Below are 23,856 nucleotides of genomic sequence, written 5' to 3' on the forward strand. Positions count from 1 at the left end.
ACAGCAAACACATACACATACAACAGCAAACGCGCGATAATTAAAATATTGTTTACGTCATTTTAAGGCTGTGCGTTCTAAAAGTTTTCACAAAGCAATATGAAAATTACGCATTAACTGGAAAACATCGACAAGATTTACCACGGTAAATAAAAATGCCGTCATTTATGAAATTTGTCACATGTAATTTCAAATTCAGATCTTGCTTTGATGGCGTATTCGAAGCACAATCTTCGTCAAATCACTAATCAGTAAGAGAAACAAAATGATTGTTTCATTGTATTAAGGTGCCACACGGAAACCCGTTTCACCGTGTCAGGATTGCAGTCGAGCCTCCCGCCATGGCGGTTCGTTAGCAAAAGGAGACGAAATTATGAGTTCTGGTGCAAATACCGTCGATTACGTGCCAAGCAATAATCCCGATCCTTAGTGGATTTTCGTGCACGGCGGGTTATTGATTGTTACGTGAGCTCCATGAAATCAGAATCTACTGACTTATCGTGCGCTATGTGTGCAGCTAACTCATTAAATAATTTCTCTACAATTACATAATTAATTTGCACCGAGCTTTCCCGGGGAACGTGACCCTTTGAAACGCGCCTCTTCGAAATATAAATTAATATTTACTCCACACATGCGTTACACATCTATCAGCGTTTCGGTCATCATAATTAGTAAATTTATACTCGATGTAAATTTTAATTATGTCATGCTCACGCGATATTTCGTAATTTTATTATTATGTTTATCGATGCTAGAACGCGTCTTGTTTTCCATCATTATTATGAACGTGCTGATATTCAAAAAATATTAGGAAAATATTTATTAAAGACTACAAATCAATATACGTTAAAAACAATAAAGTTTCTAATTATCAAGAAATCAGCTAAATTTTCGCACAAAGCGAGAATCAAGTCCCGCCATATGTACAAAATCCATTTCACTCAATCACTGGTTAAAAGTTCTCATGTTATTATTCAACCGCGTTGGGTGATCGCACCGATTTCGAGAACGGCTGAAACCGATTCCCGAGATTCTCGCGAGTAGGGTGCAATGGACGCGTAATAAATTCCAGGTTTACCTATTCTGCTTGCGACAGGAATTATTCAGCGAGCTCGTAGGTGTACGATCGATTAAACCAAGAGAGATGAAATACGGGGGACGCACCAATTCGTTGTGCCGGTTCAGTAGTTCTACGGTAATCTACGATTATCTCTCAATCCTCTCCTGATTGTTTCAGCGGACCTTCTCCGTTCCGGCTTTACGCTTGGTCCTTCATGATTACGCGATCAAATCGATTTCATAAGTTAAGCGACATTTATTAATGTGTCTATGTATATAATATCAATATAATTATCTAATAACATTTTTTGCTAGATATCTTATTTCTGAAAAAGTATATCGAGTTATCCTTTTCCTCTTGCGCAATTGCATCGTTTCTCAAACGGCTAGATGCAACACGGAAGGTGATGAAATGGGCCGAGCAAGTAGTTCGCACTCTAATTTAACGCAGCACGCTTGAACTCGCCAGCAACTCGCGGGAAAAGCCGCATCGCATTTTACCGAGCCCACGTACGCTATATCGCGCTCGAAGGAGCACTTCCGTGGAGGGAAAACGTGGAAAAGCCGACGCCGACGGCGGAAGTTACGCTCCACTGCTCAGCCTTAAAAACTTCGTTCAACAACCCCTCTCTCTCTCTCTCTCTCTTTCTCTCTCTCTCTTTTTCTGTCGTCGGTGTATCATCAACATGCTATCTTACGAGCATTTCAACGAGCGACGAAATGACTGCGGAGTGGCCAACTTAAGAGAGAGAGAGTCGAGTCCTTCTCTCGAATGTCCCTGACGGCGACGGGACGAGTAGTTAATTAACACCTCCGCTCCCTTCGTTGGTGGCAGCCGCAGCAGACTGCCGGCGTGTTCCTCTCCTGGAGTGTACCGCCAGCCTTTCCCACTCCCCCGGAAAAGCCTTCCTCCGTCCGCGGAAAAGCCCTACTCGAGGCCCTCTCCGCTCCCTTCGTCTCCGTGCACCCTTTCCTGGCAGCACTTATCGGGTCTCCCTTCCTTCTCCGGTATTTTCTTCGTCGCCTTCGCAAGATCGGTTGGTAATTAAGATGCTCTCACAGAGTAGAAAAAGTCACCGGCAAGCACGAGACAGAATCTCATGTATTTTTAATTTAGGTAGTGCCATCTCCTCGTACCGCGCCACGCCGCGCCGTTCAAGGCATAAAAAACGAGTGAGAGACCACTTATATCGCAGACAGATGACTCAGCACAAACGTACTGTCTGTTTGACTTTTGCGTGTCTTATTTGGTTACCTTTACGCAATTTCCCCGCATTCATGGTTTCTCACAATTTTACGATATATGTGTTCAACGATTAGATCTACATGTCTAGATTGTTATATCATCAAAGATGGAAAAATCTATCTTTTGTGCAGAAGTGATCCAGTCAAACGATTTTCATTACACAGAAATATCTGCTTTAATATTATTCTCCCCAAAACGTCGAAATGAATACAAGTGTCACATATCCTTGAAAATGGTGAAGCGACCGCCGGCGGCAAAAACTTATATTCCTACATACAATATCCAACGAATAATCCGGCGAATCCAGATCCCTTCGCGGCGAATTTCGGATGTCCATGGCATAAATATTTCCAGGAGTATCCGTGCGCGGTTGGGTGCAAACAGACGTGACAAGAACGGTAATATTCAACGGCTCAGCCTTGCCGCAGCTCGTTATCCTTGCGATGTTAATGGTTTTATAATATCGGGACGTCACAGAAGAGCGCAGCAATGGCGGAGACCAGCATCGGATGTATTTAGCAAAAGACGGCGCAAAATCGCGAGAAGAGATCGGTAAGCTGCTGGAAGGGTATACGGACGGGAGGATAGACGCGGACGGTTCCTTTAATCCGGTGGCGACGCTAAACATCGTGGCGCTGAATAGCTCCTCATCGCCGCTATATCCAAACCGGTTATCGGTTTTCGATCTGTGCGACGAAGCGCGAGAAACGTTGAGTGATAATGCGGCGGCTAATATCGTAAACGATAATTTAACGGCGTTCCGCCCGACGTCGACGCGGTCGGGGCTCCGATTCTTTCAACGTTAAAACATGACGCGAAATGCAATGGCTGATATTACACAACTGTATTGTACATTGTGTGTTTCCACAAAAAAGAATAAAAAGAAAAAGAAATGAAAAATAAACTGAAATTATCCGAAAGAAAAGTGAACATTTCTGTGGGTGAAAATTAAAGCTCAAGCAAGAAAATATATTTGACACGTTTATCTGTGACGTATTTGGTGATACTGCTTTTTGCGTGCTCAACGATCTTACATTAATCTTCAATTCACTATTTCTTGAACGGAAAAAAAATTTTACTTAAAGAAAAACACGTTAAAAAAATTCCTAATCAATGTCAAAAACGTACATGACATATATACTGATAAAATATTATAAAAGTAAAGAGGAAAATATTAGTTCAGAATATACAGCCTTCTTCAGTTCTATGTATATAGTAATGATGAATCGAAACTTGACATTTCTCTCATTATATATTTCTTTTGTTCTAACTGCCTAACACAATTTCGTATCTCAACTCCTTTGATGTATTCCTCGATATTCCTCGGGAATGGTACTTCTCTTTAATCGTTACGGACCCACAAAGCGCAAAGTCATTTACGCCAAATCGCTAATTGATGCAAGCGGAAATCGTACGTAGGGTTTATACACACGAGTAACAAGCGACATTGCCATAAATAAACCATTGCGGTGCGCCTGCGCGTTATAATTATGTGCTAACTACTCGGTAAACAGCACTTCGTCCTAATGACGTCATATAGGTCCTGCTAACGACGGGACAGTAATATGCGCGTTGTGCACAATACCAAAACCAGAATGTTACAGATCACTTGCATTACTCTGTATCACGCTCAATCTAATCTTGGATTATCGCCCATAGTTCCAACGTGATTGCTTTAAAACAAGCGAATCCGATTTTCTAATCAGATTATATTTATTATATTAACTATTTATTAACCACAAATATATAATTCAATATCTTTCAAATATAAATGTCACTTTATTACTTCAAACTTTAAATCTGTAACGGTTTAACGTTGAATAATAAATTTTATATCGAAATATTGAAATATGACGAAAAAGTCAACACAAAACGAAGAATATATTTTCAGCTAAATACATTAACAATGCATAGCCATTACTTTTAATCAAACAATACGATAAAGTTTCAATTCCAAATTAATTGAGATACCTGCGGTAATCGCGTCACGAGGGCGCAATATTACAATATTAATGACTCAAATCAATGTCCACTGAATGCAGAAATTCGAATATCTGACATCGAACGTTAGTGTTTACACTGTTTACTGAATTTCGCGCAAATAGCTTTTTTTCATCCGCCATGACGACAGATTGTAAACTGCAAGGCTCAAGTTTTACGAATCAGTCGATCCATTATAGTCAAGCGCGTATCCGGAGTACTCTTTTAAGTACAATGCCCGCTTCACTCAAAATTGACATATCCCGACATAAAAAATTTTCGCGTGACGTACTGCGAAATGCAATTTCCACGTATACATGGCGCGCCGATTTCCTACACTGCAACGCGCTTAAGTAATTACTACGCGCACAACGTGCAACCCTCAAATCGGATTTGACGCACCCGCTTTTGCGTCGCGTTTACGTCCCCTCGCAATCCTTCACCACCTTATTCGTGTCTGCCTAAACGAGGTACACAATGAGATTCTCCGCGCTTAAATCTCTTAAACAATAATTTTTCGACGATCGTAATGGGAATGTACTTGCCGAAGATGTCGGATGTCGGCAATCGACGGGATCACGATCACCGATCGTAATCGCGGGGTTAGTGGAATCGCGTCATTCCGCGGCGGCCAGGTATTTCACGTCGACCCGATGCAATCATCCTTCCACAGCCTAGCCACTGCTACTCTGTATAGCGGGGCTGGCGTTAATTGATCAAATTACAGGGCCGTGAGCCGCCCCGTCGAAATTGCAGGACTGACGGACGCCACGTTTTCGGACCCGCTCTACCCCGAAAGGGGGCCGTCATGGGGGTGCCCCGTGATACTACGTGAATTTCAACCCCTATCTCCGGATACCCTTCTAACCGCCCTCGAACGACCCTTCGTTCACGGGCGGAAGAGGGAGGTCGGGAGAAGGGGGATAGAGAATCACTTCAAACCGATCGGGATGATGTTCCGCGAGGCTGCTCGACCGGTCAAGTGTTCATTGCCGGTTCATTCGTGCGAATTCCGCTTTTAATTAATGACTACCCAAACTCGATGATTGATCGACAGTATCGTTGATTGGCGCCGTTGCCGTGTCGATCAGAATTTATCTCCTATTCGATAGACAATATCTTATTATTGAAGTCTCTCTTAAAAAACGTGTCTTGTCACTTGTTACGTATTTTTCGAGATAGCCCTTCTTTAAAGACCCGTAACTAATCCCTTAAAACTCCGCGAACAAGTAATAAAATTTCAATGAAAATATGTTAACAATTTGCCAATTTGCAAAATAGCAGACAAATTATAATTCCAAATTCATATTTAAAAAGTACATTTTCCACATATGATTATGATTGCAAGCATAGTTTATTAATTGAACATATAATAACATGTATATATTTTTCTTGAATAATTATATGTATGTGTGCAGTTATATTTCCTCAATATACTTAAAGAAATTAAGAAACGCAATTATTTCCGTAAAAATAAACTGTAACATGGAATAAAACAACTGTGATATTCTCTGGACGTTTGTGAAAATCATCAATGTTTATCGTTCTTCATTTTCCGTGCCGCCAAAAAATGCATTCACGCATTGTTCATAATCATAGAATTCTTGCATTTATATTAATTGACCTTGTGTCATCATATTTGAACAAAATATATAAATTAACATTTTAGGGGAAAATCTTAGGTTTTTGACTCGTCTGGTATTTTGGAGGTGGTAGGCAATTAGCCATATCAAACGGCTTGACGTGTCTCAGAGCACATTTACCGCCGATCTTTCGGCCCGACAGACCACCAACAACGGCCAGAATTTGTTGCAACAGTGACGAGGGTCGACATAGTTAAATATGATCGACGTGAAACGAGTGCCGCCAACGCCCCTACTTAGTTTGCCATTGTTTATAGTTGTTTTCAACCTGCCATGGGGCAAAGAGAGCGCAGGAGAAGCTTAAAGCATGCATGGATTGCGTAATATTCGAATACACCGATTTAATAAAATATGATTCAACATCCACGTCGAGCATTATTACTTTTATCTATCGCGATATGTAAAATTAACGCGAAACTGTACGAGAAATTTAACGTAAATTATATATAAAGTTTAGAATGTGTATCCGCGCGCGCGCCCCATACAGAATTACATGCGCAGCCATCGAGTTTTACAGTGTTTTATTTTGCGTAATATGAAATAAATTTATAAATGGAAATTGCGGCATAAAAACAGTTACATACAATTTACTATACGTTTTGCAAAGCATTCAGGTTTCAATAGAATTGAAGCTACAGTTCTCTAATACTTCATAAATCGCAGGTTTTAATTGTATATATTTTTTTCAAAAGATTAATGTTTTATATACGCAGATATTTACAATATGAAAACAGAGGTCTACTGCATTTTCGAACAAAGGGAAAATTTTATGATAAAGCTAGGTTTATCATATGTTTATTCGTTCTCCGTTTTTTTTTTCTAAGTCCTTCTCGCGTACGTATTTCCATTCTCCTGCGAACAAACCTGAGTCTGAGGTATTCGTGCAAATCAATTCTCAAGATTCGTAAGATGGTTGCAGCAATACTCGCGAGCAACGGACGCCCGAAACATTGATTCGTATCGCTTGAAACTTTGCGACGCCGCGAGGCATAACTTCCGCGAATGTTTGGTGCACGCGCCTAGGCGGTCAATAACGCTGAAAACTGGTCGGCGAGACGAAGGGAGCGAGGGGGAAATTGACGTAATGAAATATGATCGACGTAGAAGCGCGAGTGCCATCGCGATGAAGTTATCCAGCTTGGTTTTCACACAATGGATGACTTCGTTGAAATCCGTATACACGCACCAGGCCGGCATATCTACGGTGCGTATATAACACGTCAAACGCGAAAATATTGATTCGGCCATTGTCGAACTCTCTTTGGCAGAGAACGATATAGATTTGCGCGAAAACGCGTGACACATATGCGAGCTGAACTGCTATACACTCGTATCAATGTAATCGATGATATCCAGATAATCCAGATGACCCTCTCAAGTATAACAGGCCGGTGACAATTCCGAGTAATTGGCTCGATCAAAGTAACAATTTATTTAAATTTTTTTTTAACAAAGCTTCGCAGCGCGTGTTTTTGTAATATTGTAAAATTGCGCTCAAAACTACCAAAAATTGCTTGGCTATGACACGCAGTTGGATATGACACCAGTACGAATGTTACGAAAAATAATTTGTTTTGTAAAATTTGACGATATAAACGAGTCTGTTGATCTTTTATGTACTAGTTATTAATTTTCTAACGTAATTATAAAGGATTATTCTTTTAATCCTCTGTATCGATACTCATCTATCTGTATTTATACTTGCGAAATTTATATTTGCGAAAGAATGAAATAAAAGGACGTATATGCTTTCGGCATAAACGGTCATATTAAAAAAAAAAAAATCAAGCAATCAACGTAGGCGTGCAGTAGTCGATATTTCCGGCTGCACCGAATCGCGTTAAACAATTTACATGGCAAGCAGCCGAAGAATATACGAGTTCCATAACTCGATTCCTCGATTGCGATACAAACGAAATCATCCGCTTTTCAAAGTTTCCCAGGCCAACACGACCGGAAGATCGCGCAATTCCGTGCCCGTTTATCTTCGCGAGTGTACATAGAGAAACGCGGGCGATTGAAGTCGAGGGGAAGAGCAAAGAGTAACAGGGCTCGTCAAGGGCTAAATCGATTTGCCTGTACGTTGAAGCCGCTGGCGCATCCATCCTCTTACCATCATGCCGCCGACTTTTATTTGCCGGTTCAAGCTGTTCTGCACATCCGTCGTCGTCGTCGTCGTCGTCGTCGTCTTCGTCGTCATCGTCGTATGTACGCAAGTTTCTAAATTCAATGCACCACACGCAGGGCGCGACGCGAAAAAAGCCATGGCAGAAAGGACGATTGGTGTACGCGAGAAACGGTGAGCGAGAAGGGAACACGAGGCAAAGAAAATCAAAAGGGGAAAGGAAAAGGTTGCGGAGAAAAGAAGGGGCTGACCCAAGGTGAAATCTTGGGGAGAAATCGAAATTGCAGGTTTTCGTCGAAACGCTGGACTGGTCAGACGTGACCGAAGTGCCGAAATAAGGGACACAGGCCGTGTCCCTCTCCGCACCAAGATAAATAGGATATTTTGAGATAAATGCTTACCTACGCGTGCTTTCAAATGGTATCGAGTGCACTACCCCGAAGTTACCATGCCCAAAGTACTCTCGACCATCTCCCTTCCCTCTTCCCTATACGACAGAAATTTACTTACAGTAGAACCTGGAGACACACATATACATACACACGCACGTACGTACATACACCTTTACATCGTCGCCGTCGTTCTCGCTGCAACGCGAGCATTACTCTGTCGACGTTCCGAGAATTAAATGAACCGAATAATTGCATAGAGCACCTCGACGCTCATGGTGCCCCGAATCTCCTTTGCCACCCTTCCGCGCCTTTTCACCCTTTCATAGTTACTAAAGTAACCATTTTATCTCGCACGACCGACTTGCTCCGAATATCGATTCTCGAGGACGCGAACGTTTTCTTGAATAGAAGACTTTATTAATCTCTCTTGAAGTCTCGTAGATGTGTTTGATCAATTAACACTTCATTCTCGAAATTCTCGAAAAATAAAATTATATTTCATTATTTAAATACACGAATAAACGCTTACGTAAACGCTTTGATTATTGACCATGAGAAAGAACTTCGCGATAATGAATCAATGCAGGATATTGTAGCAACAGATTCGATATAATAAAATCTCGTGTAAATATCTGCATTATTAAACGTATTACGAAGGTCGATGATAAACATTTTCCCAAATAATTTCAAATATTTTCTACTGTAAATACCGAACGTAAATTTGTTGAAGCGGCGAAACGCGAGTTGTTAAAGCTTACTCAAACATGAAGTATTGTATCTCCGCTATTGAAAATAAAATTTCAATGCTGCGAAGCGGTAGAATTTTTTGTTGATCCGACGAGCGAGTTGCCCCAAAGTTGACACCTACGCACACAAGCCAATTCCCATCACTTGTTCCGAAAACGCCAACAGCCAATGAGTTCAAAGTTCAAAAGTAACGCTTTATATTGTCTTTTTAATTTCACGTCATAATGTTAGTACAAGACTCATTCACGATTACACGTCATAATGCCAGTATAAGAATCCATTGACAATTCGTATTTTTATAGATTTTAACGTGTATATCGATCCTGGTAACATGACATCATTCGCATTTTTTAAATAAAGTAACGCTTTGACGCAAAGTGCATATACTATATATCAAGCAAGAAATTTTATAAATATATTGTACGCAAAAAAAATATTAATCTAATAATCAGAGTGAAGAATAGGACAAGAAAAGCCGTAACAGGATGTTCGTGTTGAATTATTATTTTTAATATGACAATTATGCCAACCATTTCTTAACAGTTTTTAGATGCTTACCATCATAAATTAAATTGTAACGATTAGTTAAGGGGTGGGAAGAGATTTTACTACTCCAACCCAAAATTGTGTTTCAAGTCTGACGATTTATCGGCGCGTGTAGTTTACTATGGTTGAAATAATTGTCTATTAAAAATAATAATTCAAAACGAACATCCTGTTACGGCTTTCCTTGCCCTATTCTTCACTCTGAATTTTAATCCACGAAGCCATTTGAAAATTGCTAATAAATATTTAAAAATATTCATTATAATCTATTTCAATATCTTTAACGAACAAAGTGCTTGAATTTCTTTGAATTTTTCTTGACATGAAGAAAGGGCAGATATTAATCATCAGTATAATGATCGTATTGAATGTCCGAGAAAAAGTAAAACTTCTCTCATTTATCATTTGACAATTACGCGTGAAGTTGACACAAAATTCTCAGAGAATGTTCTAAAGCAATTAATTCTTGAAAAAATGGAATAATACTGATAAAATCATAGGATTCTTAATATATTGCGATTTCTCAACATGGTAATCAATATTTCCGAACAAAATTGTATCACTTTTTTGTAAGATTTTTTAGTGCCGTTGTTTTGTCATTCTTGTCTGCTAAGCAAATTTTCGAAAAAGAATAAATACGGAAAAAATAAGAAATTATCATGCAAACTTATTTTACATAAGCTTATTGTATATAAGCATCAATCGTGTTATAAAGAAACTTTGGGGAATCTGTCAGTGACGAATCGCTATATCATTCACATAGTCTTCCCTTAATAGAACATGTAAAACGATATACTATACAATTTACGTCTCTATATAAACAATCATCCATCTACCTATACAAGACATTTGAATTACGTTTAATAGAAATGGGATAAAGCAGATATAGGTACAATTGTATCATATGTCAAAGTCAAATACCAAAAATTGCAACGAATTAGATTATAGCATAAACTAATAAGTAATACTTACATTTATACGTAATACCTATTACAATAACATAATGCATATAATTCAGTTATAATGAAATGTGTTATAAATTAAATAACTAAACTGCATTATAACATAAGGAATTAATTCGCGACTGTAATATGTAATTGGAAAAAAATGTACAAAAATTATGGAACATAACATTTTAAACATTTTAAAATCTTAGTGTGTTCCAATTTTACATAATAAAATCCATTAAGTACATATATGTGTGTGCCCGTAAGCAATTTTCTGTGTTAAGAGCATCTGAATACTCATCCATATTACTTGCACATTCCATCATTGACGAGAATTGCGATCTATTCGAAACGAGTTTGTGGAAGGGATATGAGAGGAGGAAGGCTAATTGCTTGATCGACAGCGACGTCGCTCGGACCAGAGGAAGAAAATTTCCCCCTCGATCCTTCAACGTCATCGTCAACGTCACGTCAACAACATTCCATTACGAGGCTCGCGACGGCGACAATGTTGGTGTTCCCCTCGATCGATCTTCTTCCTAAAACGGTGCACTTTTAGTGTCGCGTCGGGTTGACGGGTAAATATGGATACCGTCAAAAATTTTGGGCGAAGTGCTCGAACGCAAGACGCGACGGACACAACACAATCGGATGATCCGCGGATTTTTTACGGGTCTTCAGTGGCAGTTCGAACGAAGAAAAGTCCATCACGCGACCATTACGAACTAACATCGTACTTTACACGCGTAACAGAACACTTTTCTCGGCGAAGCATCTGTAAACGCGACGTGCAGGCAGCTTGGAGAGGAATAAAAGTCGTACAAACATTGGAAACTCCGAAAGAGCGTTTTCGGTAGATAGGTGCGGGTATAAGTGCGGATAGGGGTTCTCGAGTATGACCGTGTTGCAATTTATGTTCGAGAGCGCGAGAGATCGCAAAATCATATAACTGTTTGGAGTCGGCGCGAGAACCAATGTTTACGCGAATAACTTTCGATAGTGTATAGACGGGCCTTAAATTTTACAGCTGCATCAATGCGAAACGACATCCCACGCCGATTCTTTCGCGACTTGAGATCTGATATAGCCTAATAAAATTTTGAACAATAACGATAAAAATGCAGAAATGCACGTCCGTTTATTCTTCTTCTGATATAATTGTTATTACTATTTATATTTTGCAATATTTTTATCTCCTCGGTTCATGCAACTATCAATGTGATATTTTACACTTTTAATAATTTTTCTAAAAAGAGTAATTTATTTCTGACGCGTCAGTTACTTTAAAAAAGATATGTTTTATAAAATAAATACTTGATAAAATAATTTTGCATATATATCTTGCAAATATATTAATTCATATATAAATCTAAGTTATATAATTTCTGTAATACCAAGTCATTAACGACAGGTCGGTTTGTCTTTAAAAATTTTTGAAAGTTTTTGAGACTAGTAAGATTTTGGTAAGAAAAACGTTAAGAATCCTTGAATATCTAATAGCACTTGCAACATACGGAGAATGTAGGCTACTGGAAAGTTGAAATTCGAATATAATTACCTAAAAAAGAGCAAGAGCTTATGTATATATAAAAGAACATATATTTAATATATCAATGCAATTTCTCTGTTCAATAATTAAGGCAATAGTTTATGTTACGTAAAAAATATATTAAAATTAAATACAAACAAAGATGTAAAATTCAGCAGCTTTAACATTTAACAACCTTTTATGCCATGATATTTTTGTAGCTAAAATAATTATGTTGACAATTTATTTTTATTTTTAATAAAACAATAAAAGATGCACATTTTTATTGCGTACTACACAGACAAAAATAATATGTAAAAGACGAAGCTTTCATAAGTGTGTGTTATAAATCACGATAGGTATTTATAAAATGATTGTTCTGTCATCGCGAATAAATTATTGTATTCCTAATATACATATATGTCCATGTTGATTTATGTTATCAATGCACAGATTGATTTTTATTACGCGACGTACGTCATTCAAATTTACGCTTAATGTGATGATCTGCCGCTGTCGATTTCACCGTTTATTTAAAGCGCGCTCGCATTATCTACCGCATTGCCGGCCCTACCGTTCCTCCACCTTTCATTATTATCATTTCACTTCTCTCTCAACTGCACACAACGAGCAATTTCACCGAACGATTTAACGATACCTTAATTTGGTATTCATTCAAGCGCGCTCCATCAAACTTCACATCTTCCCCGAGCGAAACACTTTGCGCCATCGTGGCCACGTCTTCGCCCGTCTTCGCTCTCGATCGTGATTTCGCGGGGGAATATTTGCAATTTAGATAGGGCCGCGTATATAGCGACGGGGACGACGCGGCATCCGGTGCATCCTCCGGTGCTCGGGTGTGGACGAAGCGCGAAGGGGCACCGGGAGACAAATGTTTCGAAGGGAAGAGGGTGGCCGGTCGTCGCTTGCTCGCTGGCGTCGCGATGTTAAATAATCGCGTCGCCGGCACGTTTTCGCGTAACGAGGACGTTTATCAGGATCCAGCAACCGGGAACTGATTTACAAATAGGCCCCGAGAGAGGCAGCTCCTCCATCCTCCCCTTCATTCCCCTCCTCCTTTCCTACCGACACCTTTCTCGCTCGCTCTCGCACCCGCTTACTTTACAAACTTCCCCCTACAAACATCCCTGTCCCACCTCAGCTTCTCCCTTTTCCTCGTGCCATTTTCCACTCTGCCTTCCTTTGGTGGCAGAGACGAATCAGCTGAAGTTTTCGGTGCATCGTCGAAGAATATTTCCTATTTCAAGCTTAGCCACGAGGATCGAACAAGAACGAAGAGTTTCATGTTTCATGATAATAATTTATGTATGATTCTCCATTGTTCAAATGTTTCAAATATTTCAAAACGCGATGCAATCATCATATAATATATATCATGTAGCCTATTATTTTTAACTCTAATTATTTTCCAGTGTTAATTTTTAATTATTAATGTTTATTTAGAATTGACATATTTCAACATAAGTGCTGCAGAAAGAAACTCCTAAAATTTTATTTAGGTAATTGTAAGAAATTGACACCTCATAGAAGATAATTATATATCTAAAATATCTCGTATATCTATAAAACGCTATTTTATTATATGATTTATTATATATACGATAAGAGACAGGGCCTTTGTTACTGTCTTGTCCCGGACTGTCTTGAAACAGCTAGTAAGTTCATGAAAAAGATACAAAAGCAATTTCTTCGGAATGAGACTCGAAGCAAAGGTCCATCAGACTCTTCCATCAAGAAATGGAATGGTATGAGTTTGTCTCGCGCGTAACCGCAAGTAGCATTAATTCGTAAGAGTTTATATTCCTCTCGTATTTGTGAAGAGAGACGAACGATAAAGTGGATGCGGTTCTTTCGGGATCTGATGGAGGTTAACCTAAGACGCTTTCCCTTCCCTGGCCTGTCCCTTCGTCGCGCGGCTTTTCCCAGCTTTTCCTCTCCAGGGAAATCATTTTCACATTTAAGATCGTACACTACGACACCGTCCACGACCAAGCCGGCGTAGAACTATCTCGCTCTCTCGCTTGGAATAAATTATTACCCGCACATCGACATGCGAATACCTTCTTCCCCCCACGGTACGTTTTGCAAACAGTTCTCGCGCCGCGATAAAAATAAGCGTGGAAGCTGTGTCTATTCAAACGGCGGATCGCTTTCAACGGTATCGTTATCGAACGTTGCTGTTGTTCAATGAACGCCAAACGAGAGCTTTTTTTTCCTTCATAAACACGTTATTATGTGTTTCCTTTCAAACAATGCATACGAAAAAGTACCAATCAAAAGATCGCAACCAAAACTCGCGCGATTATGGATAATACACGCTCGTTTACGCACACATATAATATACCAAGCAAACGTTATACTTCAATTATATCCTGATTTATCGAATAACAATAGTAAGAGTTAAATGATGTAAATATATATAGAAGTACTATTAAATTTGCTTAATTTCTCAATCAAGCGGTTTACACATTGCCGTCTTCTCTGCCTATTGTGATCAAAGTGCATCCCAAAAAGTTTAACGGTGTTTTCGTGAGCAAAAATTCAGTTTGACACAATCGGACGGCGTTTCGTTTTAACGAAGTCATGTTACATAGAACGAAGCGAGGCGGCGCGGTTTTGTACGAAGGATCAAAAAATACACCTGTCACGGCGTGAAATCGGAAAAAAATCGGCACGATGATCCGAAACAACAGAAAAACAGTAAGCCTGCGTGACTGAATGCCACAGATTGCCAACAAATCCCTGCGAAAACTGTGTCATGTAAAACTTGCAGTTTCGCCATTGACCACAAAATATACGATACACAACGGCGCATTGGTGCATCACGATATGTATAGTCGTTCGTAACAAAACTGCATTTAAAAAAAAAGCTTTTTGCAATAGTCTGTGAGAATGCATAAAGAAACTTTAATAAAGATTTTCAAACTTTTTTTTTAATATCACGTCAAAATAATCAAAACATAGTTACTCTTTTATCTATAAATTTTAAATAATTTAAAAACTATATATAATATACGATTAAAACGTAAATGTAAATATACATGTTATTTTAAAAGGTATTTTTACATACAATTATTATTAATTTTCAAATCATTGTATAAACGCCTAGGGCACTTTTCTGTTACGTTAAACTAATTTATTAAAATTGCATGTATTTTTAATTGTGCTGAATATATTCCATATGTCTCTATTTTTCGCGTCTTCTTTCTTATTTTCATGCGGTTTTTGTAACAAAAACAACGCTTATACTTATTAAATTTCTATATTATCTTTTCTACCGCGTTTTCTCTTTGCATTCGACAGTCTTTTTCGCCGTTTGAAGATTGACCAAGGCAGAAAACATAACTATCGAAACGATCGATATCCCCGAATAATAATTCGCTTGTCCCCGAAGATTCAACGATTTCCCGACGTACAGTTCTGACAAATCGGTGCGGTTGAGCCGCCAGGAGTACTGGGACGACCATAAAGCTCCTTGCCACGGGGTGAATCGAAGCGCGGTGTCCGCGATGTAAATCTATGCATAGCTTTTGTTCCCCCGTCGTACACGCGCGTTACCCCATTCGCAAAAGTTTTCTTATTGCTGTATTCGAATATTCGAATACGGCAAAGGTGCATGTATAGCGAAAGAGATGGTATGCTTTATCGCTTTGCTTTCCTCTTTCCTTATGTATAATTTGGGAATTTTATCACTCATTTGATTTAGAAATACAGTAGAGTCATCGAAAAATATATAGCTGTCCATTTGATTTTATTTATATTAATTTGTATCCTCTTCAAGGATTGCGTACGATTTTTCATAATTTTAATTTAGAGTAAGTAAATTTAGAGTAACGAGTAAGATATTTTGTAATGTTGAAAATTATATAAATGTTTAAAATGTATAACATTTCAAAAATTAGCAATAATCAATTACTGCAAATTGGAATACAAATATATTATGTAATAATATATTGCAACAATATATTAATGAAAAAAATATATATATAGGTAGTATTTTTTCTTCATTCCTAATTTCAGCATTATGCCGTTATTTAACAATATAAAACATATATCTTCAAGTAATAAATAATGATTCTTAACACGTATACATATTATAGTTTAAGATTATTAAATCTTTTATAGACCAATATCAGAGTCCAAATCCATTTAGAAACAAAATGTGATTTATAAAAAATTAATATTGCAATTTTATGGATTTACCAATTCACACGGACGGAATAATTCGATGAAAGCTTATTAATCGCGTATGCAAACTATGAGGCGCAACTTTTCTCTCAATATCATAAAATAACAGATATCATGGCGCCTTTTTGAAGCGTGAACGAATTACGAGTTAAATCATTGAGCGCTTTCCAATTGCCACGCTGACTGAAGCCTGACCGCCATTTAGTGGAACGTATATAACGGAGCGATCGTTTATAGCGTGTAAAAATACGCGCCACTTTTGACATCATAATGAGATTGAACGTCATTATAAGCGCATAAACACGTTCGACGCTCAAAAGGGGATAAAACGCGGCTTAATTATGTGCAATTAACCCGGATGGCACGAATAGATAACAGAGTCCCAATGAAAACGATGTACCCGCTAATGGATTAAAGTCCAATTTTCTTCTCGTACAAACGACCTAACAATTACTGACGAGAGTATCATTGACAAATACATTGACGATACGACTATCAACATTGAAAAATAAATAGCAATGCTTTACGCATGCTTTAAAGCCATTAATATCACAAAGAAATAATTGGGATTATATCGCGCTTATTCAAGCGTAATAATTAACAAAAGGCCAATAATCTGATAAAAATACAATGTAATAAATTATAATTGCATAATGCTCTCTGCAATGTTGATAATGCATATCGTCATTATTATCAAAATATAATAATATATTTCCACAAATTCATTAAAAGCAGAATATTAATTTCTTAATATTTTTATACAATCAATATCTACGTGATACGCGAGACAAATAAATATCTCGGGAAAATCGGCCTGAATATCCAACACAATTATAAAACGTCTCATTGGCGCGGAACTTCTTTTACAAGGCTTCTCTGCAACGATCGCTTGTTGTAAAAGCTCCGACCGGCATTTGAAATTGCGTGTGCAGCTTCTGAAGACTCGACTGAAGAAACACCGAGGCGGAGTCGTTAAACTTATCGTCGCTGTTAATGAGTAGGGACTTGTAAAGAGACAGCCAACAGCATTTATCTCTCGTCGCGGCTCTTTGTGACGCGGACTGCAATCAACGGTGTAAAGGAGTTCGGTCTACAAACCCCTTACATGACTAACTTCGTTGCATCGAGACTTTCCTCCTTTATCTCCCACGCACAAGAAATCCCGAAAGACATTCCGCGCTTAAGAAACTTACGTCTTCTTCTAAACAGGCCACGTATTCTCTTTTGTTCTTTCATGCATTTCGTTTATTGCTTCAGTCACGTCACGTCTTTAATCATCGAGCGTGCACGGGCAGTCGAGAAAAACAAACTTTAGTTCTTTGAGTAAAATCTTCGAGGGACCGGTGGTGAATCGTCTGAAAGACGATTATTGTACGATCGTATTTTTTATTGCTGAAGCTGGTGTTGTAAGCTTCAGAGTTTATATGTGAATAAACAAAAATAGGATCGTTTAATAATTATCGTGTGCATGATCCCCTATCATCTACTTTAATAACGTATACTAGAGATTAAATTAGAATCGGAAATTCCAATGCGAAAATATCTACGGTACAATAATTTTGAGTTATATAAATAATTAAAATTATCCAATGATATCAAAAGTTCGCGCGAAGTTTAGATTCGTATTCTAAGTTTAAATCTATCGCGATCTATTGAATGTTATAAATTTCTTTAATTCGGAGGCAATACTGATTTACTAACTTTTCATCATTTGGTTTCTCTTACATGCAGATACTATGCTATGTATATAACTGCAGAGCAATCAGCTGATATTGATTAGCGATAGCGAATTTTACTATAACACACCTATCATCTAATTCTATGTATCACATACATATATCGCAGAGAAACGTTTTCTTTCTATATATTCTTCCCGTATCTTTTAAACTGAATTTGATGGAAATATATTACATTATTATTTTTAATATTTCGTCAATTCTCGAAGTTTGATAATAAACTGAATCATATATAAATAAGAAAGATAAGCAAACACATATCTGCCTATATTTAATCATTTCTTTTTTAATATTCTTTTTCCTAAAATGGATTGAGCAATGAACCTATGAGACATTATATATATCTACTTATAATCCGTACGAATATAGAAAACGGGCTAACCAAGAACCAGGCGCAATAAATAATCGCAAGATTGGAAGATATGTAAAATAGAAATAAAAATAAAACTTTCGCGCATTATTTACCGCGCCTGGGTTCTTAAGTTATGGAACCTACTTCGAATTCTATTTATAATATTTTTATATTCTAAACTTGATGTTTTAATTACACATATCTTCTCTATTTATAAAACACTATTTTTTCATAGATTCATTCCCTCAAGTGGAAATTAAATATAACTTAACACTCACCGATACGATGCGCAGCAGCGCGGAGTTGTAGCACGACTACGCGTTGATCTGTAAAATACAAATATATCCAGATTTAAAAGCGGCTTCAAACTATTGTTTCAAAATATAATTGCGCACATTGAATTTTTACATATTTTTCTTTTAAGTGAAGATATTCATTAAAATAATTATATAATTTCCAAAAATAACATTCCTCAAGTTTATGAATAATAAGTATTATAATTAATAAAAAGTTAACAATATTATTTAAATACATAATAAACTCACTTTATGGTTGCTCCGCCGGTGCCCGATGCCTCCCAAGCCTCCTCCTCCTCTCAGAAATTCCTTCTCGCACTTGCGCAACACTCACTCGCGTAACTCAATCACACGGCACTTTGTTCGACATTTCTGAAATAAATCACAAGCGGATTGTATTTTATTATACTGCGACGGAATAATATAGAAATTGTACAAATTTACTATTTGCTTAGCATTCACGACATTTCGTAAATTATAATCTGAATTTCCACGAAATCTCAAGAAGGAGATAGTTTTAACGAATCATTGATGTACAAACGCTGAATTTATATTATGTAATTGATGAATATTAAAATGCGAATGTAATTGCGCAATTGTACTTACTAATTAAACTATAACATATAAACTCGCGTTGCAACGAACTTGGAGTTAAATGCTTTTCGTGACCGTGACGCTTTGTTAATAACCGAAAAATTCGTAAATGGTGTCGATATCTTCACACCGATATCGCGCAATACAATTAATGAAGTCGAGTTAATAAACTAATTAAAACGCGATAGCGCAATACATTTGGAATGCGCAATTCCCGCTAAATAAACGTATTATTAATAAATGGTCAATATATCGTGGCTTTCCGGTACTTGAATCATTCGATTCGGTGGTTCGCTTATAACTCGGTGCTTTCAATCCGAAAACGATGAACAAATTACATTTTATAGGATCGATGAAAAATGCGAACCGAAATACAATGCGAATATCGTTAAAAAACTATTTATGGCCCGTAAATATCGCAACGAGGCAATAATTCCCCTCTTCCGTCGCTTCAATTTGTGCTTTAAACGATTAACATTAAACAACGTTAAACATGAAATATTCACGTCGATAATTATTTTCGTCATCTTAATATACTTATATGTATATCGTTAAGCATAAGTATTAGCTAATTAACGCAAATGGATAAATGTGAAATAGAGTTAGAGAGAGAGAGAGAGAGAGAGTGATCGCGTATATTCTTGTCGCGATCGCGTCTCGAAGAGCAATACGACGATTTGCGGAGCGGCACGCACCGCGACTTACTCGCTCGATCGTTTCCGCGTGAATGATAGCGCGGCGACCTTGTTTACGCAGCATAGGCCTGGTAAGTACGTCACAACTACAAGAGTCAAAACCAAGACTGCCGCCAGTGCCGCCCCGAAATATTCTTCCAAATATTATAACGCTTTATAAAATATACATTCAAGCTGATGATCGAATATTCTATTTCTTTTCAAACACGTATACACACGTATTATGGATACTCGTTATTAAAATTTTACTTAATACGATGTACTTTGCGGTACTTGTGAGAGCACGATAAACAAATTATACTGTTTGCGAAATATACAAAGATCTCGTGTACGTAATATGTCATGCATATACCCGACCCTGTTTGCAAAACGAGCGCCGAGAACTGTGTAACACTGTGTAACAGCCGTTATAAAATATAACGTATTACAAAATAAATTCATAGATATTTCTATTTCTTGTATAAGTTAATTCGAAAGCATTATTTTGCACGCGCGACGCGCTTTGCTTCATAAACTTATTACCGTATGGAAAAATCATTAATTTGGAACAATTAATTGTAAAATTATTTTTAAAAATTACATCTATTTTGCATGCAACAGCTAAAATTCTAATACTAATTATGTATTATATAAAGTGGGTTTAATTTCCAGAATGTGCTATTAAAAGATTGTACAGTAGTACTTTCTAAGAAATATACGTAAGTTCCGTAGATATATAGTAAAGGGAGTAAAAGGACCAAATGTCGCGATCCGCCGCAAAACCCAATAACAATGTCGATACGTTGCAACCGAGTACTTTCCACCATTACGACGTTTTTTAACCGCCGAGATGGACGCAAAACCTTTTTATTTCTTTCGTGAACGGACGCGCCGACGTGGTGAAGTATAAAAGAGCGAAGTAACGGAAGAGAAGCCGTCGTTGAAGTCGAAGAAAGACAAACCACTCGGGTCGTGACGAGTCGTAAGTTCCCGCAGCCGGTAGTACCGGGACTCTGGAACGAAACTAATCGAAGAGCATGACGCAGAAGCCTCTCATCCGTGGAGGGTCGCCGCTATTGACTTAGCAAAGTTTGGATTGCCGTGCGGATAAGACGCGCAGCGGAGTCAGCAGGCGACCTGCGGAAGCTTCCAGCGAGCTTCAGCCTCATCCTCGTCTTCACGCGTATTCGGTAACGAAACTTCCGGTCGCGCAGTCTGCGTTTAAAGCGACCGGCGGCGAATTACGACGACGGCCGGACATGGACCTGCACTAAAAACTAAAACCGACATTAATACTTGTTCTGTCGAGACTCGCGAAAATACCAGATTCGACGTGTACAAGCGTTTGCTTTTGAACGGATAAATGTCTTCCCTTTGCGTTTTATAATACTCGTAGATATAATCCAAAAAAGTAAAGTTATTGATAAAATACACAAGTGCTTTTTAACGTACTTATTATTGAAAAATTTAAAATATATTTATTTCTCGTCGCGTGTAATGGTAATTATTTCACATAAAAGATGGCATATATATATATTTCTTTTCTTATTGATAATTTCATATAATAGATATAATTAATTGCAAATTATTTGAAAAAACCAAGCTCATAAGCGTTAAACAAGCCAAAATATTTAATTTCAAATTAGAAATAATGTTGTCTACAAAATTGAGAATCGCGGAAATATAGATTTATATAATAAGAATAAAAAATATTCTAAGCAAGCTAAATAGTAATAAATTATTATAAATACAATATTGTTATCAGTTTTTCTTAGCTTGCGTAGAAACAATATTAAAATATCAAATAAAGAAATACACTTTCCGAAGTTCATGGAAATTCGAAGGGACTGACAGATTAATCATCCACGTTTGCTTTGCCCGAGGAAAGAGTTCCTCGCAAATGTCAGAAAAAGTCAAATCAAAGGCAGAATCGGAGAATGCATTTATATCGTTCGCGAAAGACAACGCGGCGCTCGTTGTCTCGTTAAGTCGACAGAGATCGAGCGTTCGTTCCTTTGGTCTGCGAGAAGGAGCATCGCCCCTTTTCAATACGTCAACCCCATTCAACCTCCGGGGACCCTGGAACCTTTTCTCTGAGCAAGGTGGCTCACGAAGACATCCTTTGCATAAAGGAACACGGTTGGCTTTGATAAAGAGAAAAAGACAGAGGGACCCGAAAAATAACGATGCTGCGGTACGCATGATAATTCGTACGTGGAAAATATCCTCCAAACTTGATTAACGATTTCTGAGTATGCGAACGCGCTGCATGCAAAACACGAAACAAATAAAGCTTTCGTCGTTTTTCGTCATGTTTAATTTACAAGAACAAATTATCCGCACACACACACACACACACACATATATATATATACACACTTTAAATGTAATTATAACTAGTGTTATTCTTAACTGCACAATTATATATGTATTTTACTACGATAAAGCAAAATGCTCGTACCTATCAAACATAAATATTCTCTAATTATATCAAAATAAAATATTCCTTTGATTTTTATTGTCAAAAAAATGTTTCTGTGATGATCTTAATAAGTAGATAACCTGTTAGCGACGATAGAATATCAAAATTCAAACCGCGGACCAATCAGAAAAGTGCGAGACTGCTGTTTTCCGCAATTGTTCGCGTTAAGTAGAAACAGATCTGCATCTGTCCAGACATCATTTAGTAATTTAGTATGTCGAAATTCGTTAATAAAGCGCTCGCTATAACTCTTGATTTTCGCGACCGAGTCGAGGCTTGATGGCGAGCGAGCACGTGAAAACGTGGGAAGGAACGCGGGATGAATGCTATCGTTTCGCGATAATGGCCGTAATGACGACGATAATGCCTCGACACATGCGCCGCGAAGAACCGGCGGCTTAATATATCATTTAAATCACGACCGGTATCATTACGTACGGATGCTCCTCGTCGTAACAACGATTCCGACTACAGAGAATGCCGGAGTTAAGCGCACCCTATGGAGAAGACGCTCGTACGGTGTCGTTAACAATGTCATCTCCTTGTCGTCCACCTACGCGAACGACTGAATATGAAGTAAGCGGGTGCCACACGACGAGTCGTTTGCGGCAATAACGAAAGCCCCAACGGTAATAACCCTCGTCGTTTATACACATTGATGGAGCTCTACCGTTGCCAACGAGGAGGTATCACACGTGGAATTACGAGCGTTCGCTTTGTCTCTATTGTGAATGGAAATTTCAGAGTTATATTTCTTACATATATAGCGATATGGGTTCTGAGTAAACTGATCGTTAAGTAGCCTTCTTTACGCGCGTGGTGTGGTTTAATATAGGTGCCTATCTATTCCTTCCTAATCTCCTTTTGTTTTCAAACATAATAATATAATTCAGTTACAGTAATACAATAATAATTAGCGAGGTACAATTAATGTTATATAATAATTACTCTTGTGGAGTGTCAGTTTCTCAGAAAAAATGAAAAAACCTATCTGTATATATGCATTCTAAAGTTAAAAAAGAAATAAACAATTAATAATTTTAAATCATAAAAATATGTTGTTATACATATATAAGCAACAAGATATAACAAATGCTATGATTCTGAGTTTAATTTATCGTATGTCACAGCACATTTTTTTCATTAGACACATTTTGAGAAACGTTTTTTTCTATTAATGTATATTGAATAATATTTTTTTATAAACTCTCTCTCTTTCCTTTACATAAATTCCTAAACTCTTCAACTTTAAACTCATGTAACCATCGACATCTGATCGACAAATCGCCCCTTTTTC

General features: G+C 37.7%; 1 protein-coding gene across 2 annotated transcripts in view; it reads right to left on the bottom strand.

Annotated features, from left to right (window-relative positions):
- Positions 1-23,856, bottom strand: part of LOC143896625 (uncharacterized) — a 109,968-nt gene that overhangs the window by 37,328 nt on the left and 48,784 nt on the right. Inside the window, exons 4-5 of one of the 2 annotated variants that reach the window (XM_077404578.1) lie at positions 19,059-19,181; positions 18,792-18,839 (exon numbers count right to left, since the gene is read on the bottom strand). The exons of the other annotated variant lie outside the window; for it this stretch is intronic. The gene's annotated coding sequence lies outside the window, so the exon portion shown is untranslated. The remainder of the gene's footprint in view (positions 1-18,791; positions 18,840-19,058; positions 19,182-23,856) is intronic. 2 annotated transcript variants of the gene reach the window in all.

This window comes from Temnothorax americanus, unplaced genomic scaffold (genome assembly GCF_048541705.1).
Source record: "Temnothorax americanus isolate GAGA-0224 unplaced genomic scaffold, ASM4854170v1 Scaffold19, whole genome shotgun sequence".
Classification (NCBI taxonomy): Eukaryota; Metazoa; Arthropoda; class Insecta; order Hymenoptera; family Formicidae; genus Temnothorax; species Temnothorax americanus.